At 38.1% G+C, this 15,229-nt stretch overlaps 1 protein-coding gene across 2 annotated transcripts in view; it reads left to right on the top strand.

Annotated features, from left to right (window-relative positions):
• The window catches only part of CIT (citron rho-interacting serine/threonine kinase), a 161,247-nt gene that overhangs the window by 129,928 nt on the left and 16,090 nt on the right, over positions 1-15,229 (top strand). The window lies entirely within an intron of this gene.

The raw sequence follows: 15,229 nt of genomic DNA, 5'->3' as shown, positions 1-15,229 counted from the left end.
CTCTAGGATTAGAGAGGAATGGATGTTTGGACTGATGGACACCAAAGCCCTGCAGCATCTTGAATTAGTGCATACATTATCTTCATCATACAGAAAATAGTGTGGCACTTTAACGTTATGGAGCACTGTGGTGATACTGCGTGACCGTTGCATTTCCATTTTAACAGCAGAAAGTTCAGATAGGCTACATCATTTGGCACTGCTTATGTGGTTGGGAAAAGCCTGAGCCAGTTCTTAAACCCAGGCCTCCCAGTGACTCCCAGTCCCACCCCTGAGATTCACTAAGGCACACTTAGCCTGGTTCATTGTGTTAGCAAAGTAGGTGAACTATTCAGTTATTATGAAGTTATTCAGTTCAGCAAGCATTTCCCAAGTGCTTGCTCTGAGGAGGCGCTCTGGATACAAATTCAAAAACAAGGCAGTCACTTCATTTTACTTGGACATAAAATATAGACACACACAAGGGCCTGTGGGAAGCAGCATGGGTTAAGAGCTCTGGCTCTGGATCCAGGGAATATGATTCAAATCCCATTTCCACAACTTGCCAGCTGTGTGTCCTTAAGCAAAGACCTGAAGGCCTCTGAGGGCCCTTTGAGCTCTAGAGCTGGGATCCTCTTTGAAGTGAGTATAAGAGAGAGGTTGAAGAGAGCAAAGGCGAGGAGGAGGGAAGGAACAGGAACTACTGGGGAGGTTGGAAGAGAAGTCATGGAGGTGAAGACCATAGCATAGAGCAGGGGTCAGCAACGTATGGCTCTCGAGCCATATCTGGCTCTTTTGAGGGCTAGAAGTGGCTCTTTCTGCAGGAGCCATAAAGTCCATTTTTTTTCAGGCGCTGTTACAGGAGCCACACTGTGAGCCCTGTACGGCTCTCACGAAATTACATTTTAAAAAATGTGGCGTTTATGGCTCTCACGGCCAAAAAGGTTGCCGACCCTGGCATAGAGCCTCGCAGGAGATAAGAATTCTGTTAACTCAGTTAGTGCTCAGTTCTTTGGTGCTGGGGTGAACTGAGGGACTTGTGGGAATTGGAACATTGATTTTGATATTTTGAGGATCTCCTGGTGTAGAAAAGAGCGGTATTTTTCCGCAACTTTCAGGCTAGTCTCCTTGAACTTTGAGCAATTAAGTGACTTGCCAAGGATATAGGAATCAGAAATAGGGCTTAGACTGAAGCCTACCTAACTCCCAGGCCAGCCCTTTATCTCTTATGCCATGAAGAATCTCACTTGTATGTTCGCTAGATTCTGTTTGAGACTACTGGTGTTTGCTCTAGAGATTCATGTTGCTTTGATACTAAATATGAGAGATGGGGAAAATTTTGCAGGTCAGCAAGAAATTCTGGTAGCACGATCTCCTTTCTTTCTGGTGGCATCCACAAAGGTAGCTTAATACATGATATAAAAGAAACAATAAATGAATCACAATCTGAAAAGCTCATCAAAAGAAATAAAAACAGTAGCATTTATAGGATGCCTTAAGGTTTGCAAAGCACCTTATAAATGTTATCTCATTTGATTTCCACAACAACCCTGGGAGGTAAATGCTGTTATCATTATTATTTTATAGGTGAAGAAGCTAAGGCAGGCAGAAGTAAAATACTTGATCAGTCTATGTAGCTGATTAAGTATTCAAAGCTGGATTTGAACTCAGGTTTTCCTGACTCCAGGTCCAAACAGGGGAGGGAGCTGTTGGTTGGACTGGGGTCTCTCCAGACACACTGGCCTGCCTGGGTGCAAGTGCTGCCATTTTCAAGTTGTACAAAGAGAAACAGTCTGGAAAAAAATGGATCTTGTTTAGTGTAAATGTACCATCAAAATAATTTTTAACAATAATATGTTTGTAATCCATGGGGATACTCCTAAGAAGCAACCTATGGATTTATTATAAAATGGTGTTTCAGCCACAACTGTCATCATACATTTTCTCTGCAGTACTTGTTTTTAATGCCTTCTGCCTAATAATTAGTTTTGTCTTTAAATAGAAGGAAGAATCCAAAATAAGTATTTTGCAGAGAAAAACCACATTGCTTAAGAGGATAATATTTCACTTTAAGAAGTTTTCTTGCTTGATACTTCCTCTCTGCTATTTTTCATAGTATTTTGTGAATTTCTTCAGAAAATTTCAGGGAGAAGGCAAGTAGAGTTCTGCTGGGATTGTACCAGTTGTTCCTTATTTCAGTAAGAGAGTGAAGGAACCTTGTTTTAGAGAATCTCACACCAAGTCAAAAGCAATATGCTTGTTAGCTTAAGGACTTTAGATTTTTCTTTCTCTCAGGGAGATAAAAAAAATCCATTTTGCCCAATTAAAAATTAATAATAAGATGAAAATAAAATGTTATTGAATATTTAAAATATTCTACAAAATTCTTACTCTCATTAATCATTGTGACCAAGATTTGACCCATGGTTCTTAAAGGCTATTTCGGTTGAATTTAAATGCTGGCAGGTTCTTCCATGTACATATCCCATCCCCTAACTCTGTGTGTTCCCAAGGCTTTGTCCTGAGCCCTCTTTTCTCCTATTTCCCTCAGTGGCCTCATCAGCTTCTAATTCTAGGTTTCTTCTAGGTTTTATTACTCCTAAGTCTGTATATTGAATTCTGTTCTGTTCTTTACTATCAGTTACCTAGTGAGCTCTTCAAATTGGATGTCACATAAACTCTCAAATCCAATACAGTGGGACCTTGACACATGAGTTTAATTAGTTCCATGGCCAAGCTCATAACTCAATTTGCTCGTGTGTCAAATCAATTTTCCCAATTTAAATTAATGGAAATGCAAAGTTAATCTGTTCTGGCCCCCAAAAAACACATTTTTTTTTGTTTTATATGCTTTTAAATGCAAAAATGTACTCCATAAATAACAAATAAATATATTTATAGATAATAAGAAAGAAGGTAAAGAAACTTGCTTATGAAATGTTATTTACCTTCAAGGTCAGGCAAAAATATGGTGGAGAAGGTTTTATCGCTTAATATAACTTACTCTCTATATATGATAATGTGAGAAACAAGTGTCATTACCCAGTCCCAGTGCACAACCTGTTGCAACTTTCTCTTGAGTGTCTTTTCAATATATTGTTCAATTTTTTTCCCAAATCCTCAACATTTCCTTAGTCTAGCTTGTACTGATTTCCTCATCCACCTTGGGCTCCTACCCACTAATTTCCTGCAAAACTTGTGTTTGCTGCTGCAGCTGTATCTCCTTCAGTTGCTCCGTTGTCAGGACCCATGGTTCAAAGTTCAGAAATTTGAAGAGAGCAAAAGCAATTCAACACAGATGCTCGCACGGCCAGATAAACACTGAACTAAAACGAGACGGCCTCATGTAACTTGTGAAACTGAAAGTTCGGCAGGCTATTTAGTGGAGGCTGGAGGAAGCTCGTGATCCAAATACCCGCTTGTGACTTAAAGCAAAAAATCCCATTCCTGACTGCTTGTATCTCAAATTGCTCATGGCTTAAGGTGCTTGTGATCAAGGTACCGCTGTATATCCAAAACAGATTGGCCTCTTTATTCCCAAACTTACCCCTTCTAAACCTCCTGCTTCTGTTGTGGACATTCACTATCCTTTAAGTTACATAGGTCTGCACGTGATGGGGCTCCCCTCAACTCCTTCTTACTTATTCAACGTGTTCATTTAATTGCCAAATATCATTTTTTTCTCCAACATTTCTCATATCTGTTCTCTTTACTTACTGAACTATAATACCACCTTAGTTCAGGCCCTTCAATTATAGCAGTAGCTTCTTGGCCAGCCTCTTTTTTCCTCCAGCCTCCTCTCATAAATTTCTACATAGCTATCAAAATGATTTCTTCTTTCTTTTTCAATCATTATTTTAAGAATTCAATTTTATTTTATTTTCAGTTCAAAACAATGCACATTATATATATGAAGTAATGCATGTTTCAAAACATTTCTGCATTAGTCATGTTCTGAAAAAAAGAAAAAGAAAGAATGAGAAAAAATATACTTGAATCTGTATTCCATTGGTATAATATACCAATATAAAAAAAATATATATATTTTTACATATATATATATATATAAATATAAAATACCAATATAAAATAATACCAATATAAAAATACCAATACCAATATAAAAGTCCATTAGCTCTGGGAGATGGATAGCATTTTTTTTTTAAACTCTCATCTTCTGTCTTGGAGTCAGTACTGTGTATTGGCTCCAAGGCAGAAGAGTGGTAAGGGCTAGGCAATGGGGGTCAAGTGACTTGCCCAGGGTCACCCAGCTGGGAAGTGTCTGTGGTCGGATTTGAACCCAGGACCTCCCATCACTAGACCTGACTCTCAATCCACTGAGCTACCCCGCTGCCCCCTGGATAGCATTTTTCATCACAAGTCCTTTGGAATTATGTGGATCATTGTATTGATCAGAGTAGCTAAACTTTTACAGTTGATCATCATTGCAATGTTGCTGTTCCTGTGTACAATCTTCTCTTGGTTCTATTCAATTCACTTTGCATCAGTTTATATAAGACTTGCCAGATTTTTCAGAAAACATCCTGCTTGACATTTCTTAATAGCACAATAGTATTCCATCACAGTCATATTTCACAACTTGTTTAGTCATTTTCCTTTTTATAGGCATCTGTTCAATTTCTAATTGTTTGCTGCCACAAAAAGAGCCGCTCTAAATATTTTGGTGCATATAGATCCTTTTTCCTTTACTTTGATCCCTTTGAATATAGATCTAGCAGTGGTATTGCTGGATCAAAAGACATACACAGTTTTGTCCCCCTTGGGCATAGTTCCAAATTGTTCTCCAGAATAGCTGGATCAGACCAAGACTCTACTAATAGTGTTTAAGTGTCCAATTTTTCCACATCCCCTCCAGCATTTGTCATTGTCCTTTTCTATCATGCTATTCAATCCGATATGCATGAATTAGTATCTCAGAGTCCATTAGCTCTGGGAGATGGATAGGAGAGTTGTTTTCTTCTTCTGAAAACTACTTGTTTAAATCCCTTAACTATTATTTGGGGAATGACTCTTATTCTTAAGACCACCCACCCCCTTCAAATTTTGCCTAAATTGTTTTAATTTGAGAAAAATTAAATTTTACGTATTCAAAATTATCCATTTTACCTCCTGCGAACTTCATTCTCCCCTGTTTGTTTATGAGCTCTTCCCTTCTCCACAGATCTGCAGGTAATTTATCACATGATCCTTTAATTTGCCTATGAAATCACCCTTTATAGCTAAATCATGTACCCATTTAAGCTCATATTGGTATGTAGCAAGAGATGTTGTTCATTACCCAAGTTTCTTCCAGACTATTTTCCATTTTCCCCATTAATTTTTGTCAAATAATGAGTTCTTGTCACTAAAGCTTGGATCTTTGGGTTTATCACTTGGCTACTGTGTACATTCACTTTTGTATATTGTGTACTTTATCTGTTCCATTGATCTGATCCAGTGACTCTATTTCCTAGCCAGTTCCAAAATGTTTTGATGATTATGGATAAAGTTTGAGATTAGTATTGGTAGGTCCCTTTTCCCAATATGTTCTTGACCGGTAGAATAATTTTGTAATTTTTAAAATAGCTTTATAAAGCCATTCTTTTGTAGTTTGGTTTGGCACTAGATAGGTAAATTAACTTAAGTAGCATTTTCCTTTTTGTTATACTTGTTATATTGGCCTGGTCTACCCATGAGCAATTATTATTTGTTATTTGTGTGAAAAGTGTTCCTGTGCATGTCTTGGTGTGTAGATTTCCAAGTATTTTATATTATCTGCAGTTATTTTAAATGGAATTTCTCTTTCTCCCCCGATGGATTTTGTTGGCAAAATTCAGAAATGCTGATTATTTGCATGGGTTTATTTATATCCTGCAATTATACTGAAGTTTATTGTTTCAGGTGGTTTTTTTTAGTTGACTCTCTGGTGTTCTCTAAACATACCATTGTTTCATCTGCAAAAATTGATAGTTTTATTTCTGTCTTTCTTATACTTATTTCTTTCATTTGTTTTCCTTGTCTTATTGCTATAGAATTTCTAGTACAATATTGAATAGTGATAGTTATAATTACAATATAATGCTTCACCCTGATTTTATTGGAAAAGCTTCTTGTTTATCCCTATTACAGATAATGTTCAGTTCTTGGTTTTAGATATATGCTAGTTATTTTAGGAAAAGTTCCATTTATTCCTATGCTTTGTAGTATTTTTTAATAGGAATGGATGTTATATTTTGTCAAAAGCTTTTTCTGCATCTATTGAAATAATCATATTATTTAGGTCATGAGTTATACCAGTCAATCTTCTTGCTATTATTTTATTTTAAAAATTTATATCAGTTTTTGTTAGGGAAATTAGTCTTACAGTTTTCTTTCTCTGTTTTGTCTCTCCTTGGTTCATGTATCAAAACTATACTTGTGTCATGGAAGGAATTTGGTAATACTCCTTTATATATTTTTTCAGTTTATATAATACTAGAATTAATGATTCTTTAAGTGCTTGGCTGAATTTGCTTGTGAATCTATTTGGTCTGGGTTTTTTTTCTTATAGCTTGTTCAGTTTCTTTTTCTAAGATAGGGTTATTTTAAGTATTCTATTTTCTTTTAATCTGGGCATTTTATATTTTTGTAAATACTCATCCATTTCATTTAGGTCATCAATTTTATTGGAGAATAGCTGGGCAAGATAGCTCCAAAATAATTGCTTTTATTTCATCTGCATTGGTTGTGCCTTCAGTCTTTTTATTTTTGATACTGGTAATTTGGTTTTCTTTTTAAAAATTAAATTAGCCAATGGTTTGTTTTATTTTTCATAAAACCATGTCTTAGTTTTATTTATTAGGTCAGTAGATTTTTTACTTTCAATTTTGTTGATCCCTCTTGATTTTCAGGATTTCTATATTGGTGTTTAATTGAAGATTTTAAAATATGTTGTTTTTTCTAGGTTTTTTCCTAAGTGATTTTTCTAATGTACAGGTCATTCCCCTATTCTAGTCAACTCTAGTGGCTTCCTTTTAGCTCTAGTATAAAAGAGAAAGCCCTTGACAGCTCATCCCCAGCCTTATTATGTATTACTTCCCTTTACACAGACAGTGGCACAGCCAGAGTGTCTTACTGGTACCTTTGGACTGACCATCCCTCTACTCAGAATGCACCATCATCTGATATCCGCTGCTTAGAAATGCCTCATTTCCTTCATGGCTCAGTTAAAGCACTCCTTCTATAGAAAACCTTTCTCATTCCTCCTCTGGCCCTTAGTATAATTGCTTTCACCCTCAAATTACTTAATATTAATTTTGTACAGACCTGTATTTGTACCTGTGACCTCCTGGCTTGACCATAGACTCCTTAAAAACAGAGATTATTCATTTTATTCGTTGTATCCCCAATGTTTGGTACATATTAGGAGTTTCTTGAGTGACTGGTGGTTTGATATTAGTAAACCTTTGAATGTCAGGTCTGAGGACCAAACGATTAAGGTCTGGAAAGGCTTGCCGTCTCCATATGCAGAATTATTTGACCATGGTAGGCATAAGAAAAGGAAAAGGAAGAAATGGTCTTTATTACTTCTGTTCCTGCAATGACAGTGACACAAGTGTGAAAAATGGGCTAGAAACTGAAGAATCATACAGGGTTTAGAATCTATCCAAATTTCAGCTTAAATGTGCATTCTCTAAATTCTTTAAATGTGATACCTAGTACACTGACACTGGTGTGAGAATTGGGATCCTCTGTGGGGTTTACCATGTCTACTTCTCTTCTTTAAGAAAATATGCCTGATCTCTAGGGGCAGAGCTTCCAGGGAGTCTGAAATACTTTTATCTTTCATTTATGAAACTGGAGTCATGTTTTCCAACATATTTTTTTACTTTCTCCCCTATGCTCACCTTCATATTGAAATCCCCAATTATTAAAGCACATACTAATGCAATTTGAAGGACCATGGCAAGTAGATAGGAGAATTTCTCCACCACATTCTCTTTGATGCATCCATCATTTGTCCGTGCATAAGCTGCAGTTATCTTCACTGTGGTCTTTCTGCTCTTGTTTATCAAAAGTGCTGCAAGTAAGTCAAGTCAAATGAAGATAATAACCAAGGGCCTATTGACAGGCAGCTTATAACCAACAGGAAATGCCTAGTGTCTGATGTGGGAGATATCTTACACTCCTTCCATCCTTCATACTCATTCTCTTCCTTTGTCTCCTTTCCTCCTTCCCTTTGCCCTCAAGGAAAAAACCATTCTGTTTGAGAAGACAGCATGTATGTAATACATGCAATTCATATATACAAGTTCTATACTATGTAAATGTGTAAAAGGGGATGTCAGAGGGGAAAGAACATACAGCTGGAGAGAACTAAGAAAGGTCTCCCCCCGAAGCTGGGATTGGAGCAGGGTCTAAGTAAGAGGCAGAGTTCTCTTCGCATGGGGAATGGCAAGGCCAAGGCCTCAAGAAAGGAGGCTGTGTGCAAGCCAGAAGCATCACAAAGTGCATGGAAGGAGTAAAGTGTAAGATGGGAAGGGGTCAGGCTATGCAGGGCTTTACATACACAGTGGAGGAGGTCATCTATGATCCTGGAGGTACTCAGGAGTCACTGGAGTTCATTGAACTGGGGGTGAGGTGGTCAGACCTCTGCTTTAGAAGAATGTTGGTAATGAGTGGAGGATGGATTGGAGGAGGAAGAGATGAGGCAAGGAGTCTGGCTAGAAGGCTAGTGTTGGCACGAGGTGATGGTAGCCTGAACGAGGCCCGTGGCTGTGTGAGTGGAAGAAGGGGGCATATACAAAAGATCTGAAAGTACCAAGAAGATTTGGCAGCAAACTAAATATGTGGGATGAGGAAAAGTGAGGACTTAGGCAGGATACCAATGTCCTGGGTGACTGGGAGAAGAGTACAATCCTTGACAATGATGGATCACTTCAGAAGAATGGGGTGTAGGGGGGAAGCTAATGAGTTTTGTTTTGGGCATATTGCATTTGAATCCTCAACCCATTGCAAGATGGCTTCCATCTACATCACTCAACTAAAACTAAAACTCCAAAGTTATAGACAGTCTCTTAATTGCCAAATCCTGGTGGTCTTTTCTCATTCTTTTTGTCCTTTATTGGATTTGACTGAAAAACTATCTTCTTCTGGATACTCCATCTTCTTTGATTTTTCATGACACTACGCTCTCCCTCCTACCTGTTTAATCATTTTTTCCTTTGCTTGCTCATCAGCCAAATCATGTCTCCCTAACTATCTCAAGGCTCTGTTTTTGGCCTTCTTTTCTCTAAATTCTCTGGGTGACTTCATTAGCTCCCATGAGTATATTTATCATCCCTTTGCAGATATCGCCCAGATACACATACATATACATATACATATACATATACATATACATATACATATACATATACATACATATATGTATTTTATATATATATATTATATGTATATATTATATGTAGCACTAATCTCTTTCCCGTGCTCATGTCCCACGTCACCAACTATCTTTTGGACATCTTTCCACCAAGACTATCTCCTGTACCAACAACCATTCTTGTTTCCATTAAGGACACCACCTTCTAGTACCTCATTTCTGTAGCCTCAGCATGAGACTTAGCTGTACATTCTCCCTTACCCACCTATCAACTCTTGCCATTTCTTCTTCCACAATACCTCTACACTACCTTCCGGCCCTTGTTACCTCTTGCCTTGTCTTGATCTCCTAATTGGCTTTTCTGCCTCATATTTCTTCCAATTCCAGCCTCTTCTCCACAGAACTGCCACAAGTGATTTTTCCAAAGGGCAAATTTGATCAGATCTTTTCCTCTCTACATATTCCAGTGATTCCCTGATGCCTCCAGGATAAAATATGACCTACTTTATTTGGCCATTAAAGCTCTTTGTACTTTTGTCCCAACCTCAAGCTTCATTGTACACCGTTCTGCTTTATGACCCCACCAAACTTGTCTTCTTCTAGTTCTTCACATTGACTCTCCATCTCCATGCTTTTGTATTGGCCATGCCCCGAGTCTGGAATCTGCTCCCTCTTCACCTTCTGCCTCTTTTCCTTCAAGATGTAGTTCAAGCACCATTCTTTCACAAGAAGCCTTTCCTTGTGCTCCTTTCCTCCAGAACTGTCACTAGCCTTGCTAACTACCTGAATTTAGCGATCTTTTCTTTATTCTGTATATATTTATGCTGTACGTACTTAAACGTGTCCATGTGATACCTCTCAGTAGAGTTGGGGTTATTTCCTTCTTTACCTTTGTAACCTGCTGTTTAGCAAATGCCTGGCACACAGTGGCTGCTTAATAAAGGCTTGTTCGTCTATAGAACAGGCCAAAATTCACCTTGTACTTGAAGAAAGGATACAGTGCTAAGCCGCATTGGTGTCAAAGAATGGGAATGGAATGAGACAATTCTTTTTTGCCATTTTGTAACAGTATACTGACATAAAAGGAATGACCACAACTGTGAGCCCTGAAGCCAGAAACCACCTCAGCTAGTGAGCATTTTACCCCTTTGCCAGATGGAGCTATGGCAGCCCAGGAGAACATCTACTTTGGATATGCAGGTGGATGATGATGCCAGGAAAGTTATTGTTTCCTAAAACAAGGAGAGGGAAAACCAGGCTGCTGGGAGGTTGGCTTGAGACCAAGCAGAGGTACATCTTCTCAGGAATGGCCACAGAAATAGGAAATGGAGCACACGGGTCAATGTTTCTATTAGATTTGTGTTCTTTGTTAGTGAGAGCCAAATTCCCTCCTTTGGACCTTGGCACCTTGGGCCCTGGTGTATCTGTCAGGGAGTTTGTCAGGGCCCATAAGAACATATATGCCATTGGTTCAAGAGGCTAGATCAGGTCTGGTATTTGCTGAAGAGACTTATGGTAGCAGTGCCATAATTGTGAAAGCGTTAGGAGGTCATTCTAGAAGTATTTTAGGAAAGGGAGGATATGACAAGAAGATGACATTACTGCCTAAAGAAGGTGATCTGGAGCACATCAGTAATATTGACCTATATGCCTTTCTCGTCTTCACCAAAATCTTTATGTGAATAATTGCACATTTCAAGGTTTCTTTGATGAAAATATGAAAAATGATCAGTCAGGCTTTTGCAAAAACTTCTCTATAGCAGTCTTTACAGTTAAAAAAATGGCCCCTGAAAAAAAGTACCCTCTGGGTTTATTGATTATTGATTTCTCCCTCCTTCCTGCCCCCAGATCATTTGACTTGATAGTACCAAAAACACAGCCTTAAAATCCCACCCTCTAGTAAAGAATTGCATATGTATGTTAAGCTAAATGCAACCAGAGAATAGCATTAATCTAGGGACAAAACAGGAGAAGTAGGCTTGCTAAAGATGCTTTCCATTTTCATGATGGAGATTCCCTGCTTAAAGCATAACTGGGAGAGGGAATCTCTATAGCTGGTGTTATATTCAAACTCTGAGTCTCACCTTGATTGACAAGGGAGACATCGGAATGTTCCTGGATGCCGTGAGGACAGGAGGAAAGGCAGTTGGCCTGAGGATATAAATACCCCAACTGTCATCTGGGAGGGGTCTTTTGGTCCTGGAGGCTCAGGGGTTGAGGTCTTTGAGCGTGGACCATTGATCCTCTCTGAATCTCCCTAGATATTTTGGCTTTTGATCATCATTAGATATTTAGGTATCTGGGCCCGGGTGGTAACTGGGAGGAGGGAAGGAGAAGAAGCAGAAGGAGGTGAAGGGTAATTATTTCCTAAAGGCTGTGCAGGCTGACGTCACTAACTGAGAACAGGGAAGCTGAGAGAAATCACAATATCTGTACCAACTGAGCAGTTTGCCTTCCCTAGTTTGGTGGTGGCCAAACTGAGCCAGAGGAGTGTGAAACCATTGGCTCCAGCCTACTGAAACAACTGCCTACTGTCCTGAGGGATTCTTGATCATAGATATTAATGTGACAGGGTCTCCTATCCCCAATCTGTTCCTGATTATTCCTTTCCCTATTTAACATCTATAGATAAAGTTTATTTAAGTACCTTCCTGAGTGGTCATTACATCATGGCCCTTGGGGAGGGAGCAACGCAGTCAGATGAAAACGTTATCCAAGGCTAATAGAGCCCAATAATATTAATTAATCCAACCCCAGGTGGGACCTGAAAGGGTTACCCATCCACAAACCCATAAGGGTCTTACCTGGGCACTGTTATATTTAGAAAGGGACTTATACCATCAAACTAAGGTGACTGAGTGGGTGTTCCCAGTCACCAGCTACCTAGGGGAATACAAAAGCCACAACTTCCCAAATCATCCCTTAGGAGCATAGCACCACCAAGAAGAGTCCCTATTTATATTATTTATTTTATGATACTGGTGAGACCCTTCGGCTACTCCTATTTACAGGTGACATTGTGTTGATTATTGTATCAACCTCTGGAACACTGAGGAACCTTCTCAATGAGAAGAACTATAACACTTAGACGAGTTTGGCTTAACCATTCATAAAGGAAAAATCCAAGTGAATAAAAAATGCCAGATTGCATATTGTCTATGTGGTTGGACACAAAAGGTGAACCAAGAACTGGGCCCCAAACAGAATATCAACAACAGAGGGAGTAGATTGCAATTGGGAAATTGTTCAGTGATTTAAAACTAAGCAGCTCTCTGGTCCAAAGCCTCATTTGAAAAACAAACAAAACCAAATGTTCTTGCAGGAATGAAGCATGGTTGTGAAGCTTGAAATAATCTAGTCTCAAGAATGAAAATGGTGGCTGACCCAAAGTGCTGTGAAATGTGTGATCAGAGCAAGTAACTGGCAGCATATTCTTCTTAAAAGCAGTCTATGTTAAAAATTTGACATAGGAGATATCACTGAAGACAGGTAGTGTCTTGAAAAGGAGGATAACAGATGAACACTATAGAACTGAATCATAGAACCCATGAAATATAAAAAGAACTAGAAAAAGCCTTTCTACACATTGGATGAATTCTCTGGATGGGTCAATGGCATAATATAGATAGAAATCGGATTAAAAGACATCAGTGATCTACAGTCTTTACTGATAGATCAAAACTGTATGAAAATGTTCTAAATATTCTGTACTATGTGGTCAGTTAAGGGGGAGAGACTAACAGAGCAGTAATAGAAAAGAGACAGAAATATTTTAGTGAAGAAATGGAGAAGAAAGGGAAAATAGGAGAGATGTTAATAGACTCTGAGGCAAACGGCTCATCAGCCTTGCTGTTCACTTAATCCACAAACTTCATAGCTTATGTAAACACCTGCTCTGACTTCCCTTTGAAAGGCTTATTAACTTTCTATAGCTCATTAGTTCTTTTTTTGCCCTCTTAAAAAAATTTTTTTCAGAAATCTATTTTTGAATAGAGTAAATTAAATAGACTCTCCAGAAAAACCAGGATCTGATTTGTAGTGGTTCAGGCCCCAGAAGTCTAATGCAAATGTAAGGCAAAGGACAAGTTCCAGGGTGCTCCCACTCTACTTTATAGACCAGGAGAGTTTTAGCAAAGATTGTATCTTTGTTGGGTTTTTGTAAAGCAGATCCTTTTCCCTCTTTGATTTCAAACATTCAAAAATTGGAATGATTCCAACAGAGAAAAATCTTTGAAAAGATCAAATTAAATTTTTTTTTTTTATCAATGAAGGCATTGCAGTGAAAGCCAGATATGTGGTATGTGTCTATTGGAAATGCCTTGGAGGCACATTTTGACTCTAGGGTTTGCACTTTCTTTTCTCCAAACACACTTTTTCTCAAGATTGAGTATCCCTCAAGTATACATTTATAGCTCCTGACATTTAGATCTCTTCCTTTTGTCTGATTATTTTCTGAATCAAATAGTGCTCAGCTGCAAAGATCATGCTGTGGTAATTACCAAGAGCTGTAGTTCAGCACATTTCATGCTGCAATTCTGTGTGGTATTGAGTTCTCTGCTTCTTTAAAATCAACCAAGAACCTCCATCAGGCCCTAAAGAATGAGTTTCTCTCTTCCTATATTATGAAAAATGGAACCAAGACTAAGATTCCATACCAGTGTTGCTATTGATGGTTTTCATCAGGACAAAGTCAAGATCTCCTCTTTGAGGTAGCCTTCCTGGAACTACCTAAATCTTCTTCCCATTGGAGGAGGTTTATTGTAGCATGGCAGTGACTCCGAGCTCTTGAAAATCAAGTACCTTTGAAGCACAAGCTTTGACATGTCTTCCTAAGCTCTAAAAGACTTCCAGTGTAGTTGTGGACTTGTTTGTCTATCTGTCATCTAAGCGCAAGTCCAGATAAGTTTGTAGGGGCTTAGCACATAATAAGCACTTAATCGATATTGACTGACTTGCTTGATTGTGCGTTGATGAATCTTTTTAGTCACAGCCACATGTGAAGATTATTTACCAGTCTCTAAGGGATTTTGTAGTATTTGTCAATAGAGTGTGTCATCAGCACCGTCAAATTCATGAATCCTTGGTGCATATAAATCTTAGAGCATCACACTTGGAACAAGAAAAGCAAATTAATTGATGTGTTTTGTGGGATGCATATTAGCACACACTATTTAGAAAATCTACTTGAATGTTTTCATTGGAATTCTAACTGAGACCAGAGTTGATTTTTGTGTTATTATACCCAGGAGATGAGTTGTTTTCATTTTTGATTTCAATTTATCCTGATTAGCTCATTAGCATTAGTTTTGCTTAATTCTTTCATTGCAATATGTGGATTAAGAGAGTATAGTTTTTATTTTCTTAGTTTTCCCATGTAGGAATAATTTTCTTTAAAAAAAAGAATAGGTTGTGATAATTGAGTTTAATTTTTTTCCTCCTTGTGCTGAGCAGTCACTTCATCCTTAATAACTAGTGAGAAGAGAATTCCAGAAATGGAAAGTAATGAGCTTTAGAAATACAAGGCCAACTTCTTGAAATACTGTTTTAGAACTAGTTATTGTAAGGTGTAATTCAGCATAATTCTGACCTGTTTGGTTTTTGATCCAAGAGGGAAGAGAATTTCTAACAAAGACCTTTTGGTGCTTGACTTACATTGTTTTTATCTATAAAGTTAGTCCCACAGGTAATCTTAGAATCATCTCATTGTGTGATGTTCGCATTTTTGTTGTTGTTGTTGATCTGAAACTTCTCTGGAAATTCTTCCTTGCTTTGTACATCATTTTGTAATGGAAGAAAAAGTTTGTAGATAAATCTGTCCTGAGAGACAACATAGACAGTGCATAGGGAGCCTCCAAATCAGGAAAAATCAGACCTTTGTTCAAATCTTAC

Source organism: Gracilinanus agilis, chromosome 1 (genome assembly GCF_016433145.1).
Source record: "Gracilinanus agilis isolate LMUSP501 chromosome 1, AgileGrace, whole genome shotgun sequence".
NCBI lineage: Eukaryota > Metazoa > Chordata > Mammalia > Didelphimorphia > Didelphidae > Gracilinanus > Gracilinanus agilis.
Note: the sequence above shows the minus strand (reverse complement) of the source record. Positions and strands in the feature narration are given on the sequence as shown.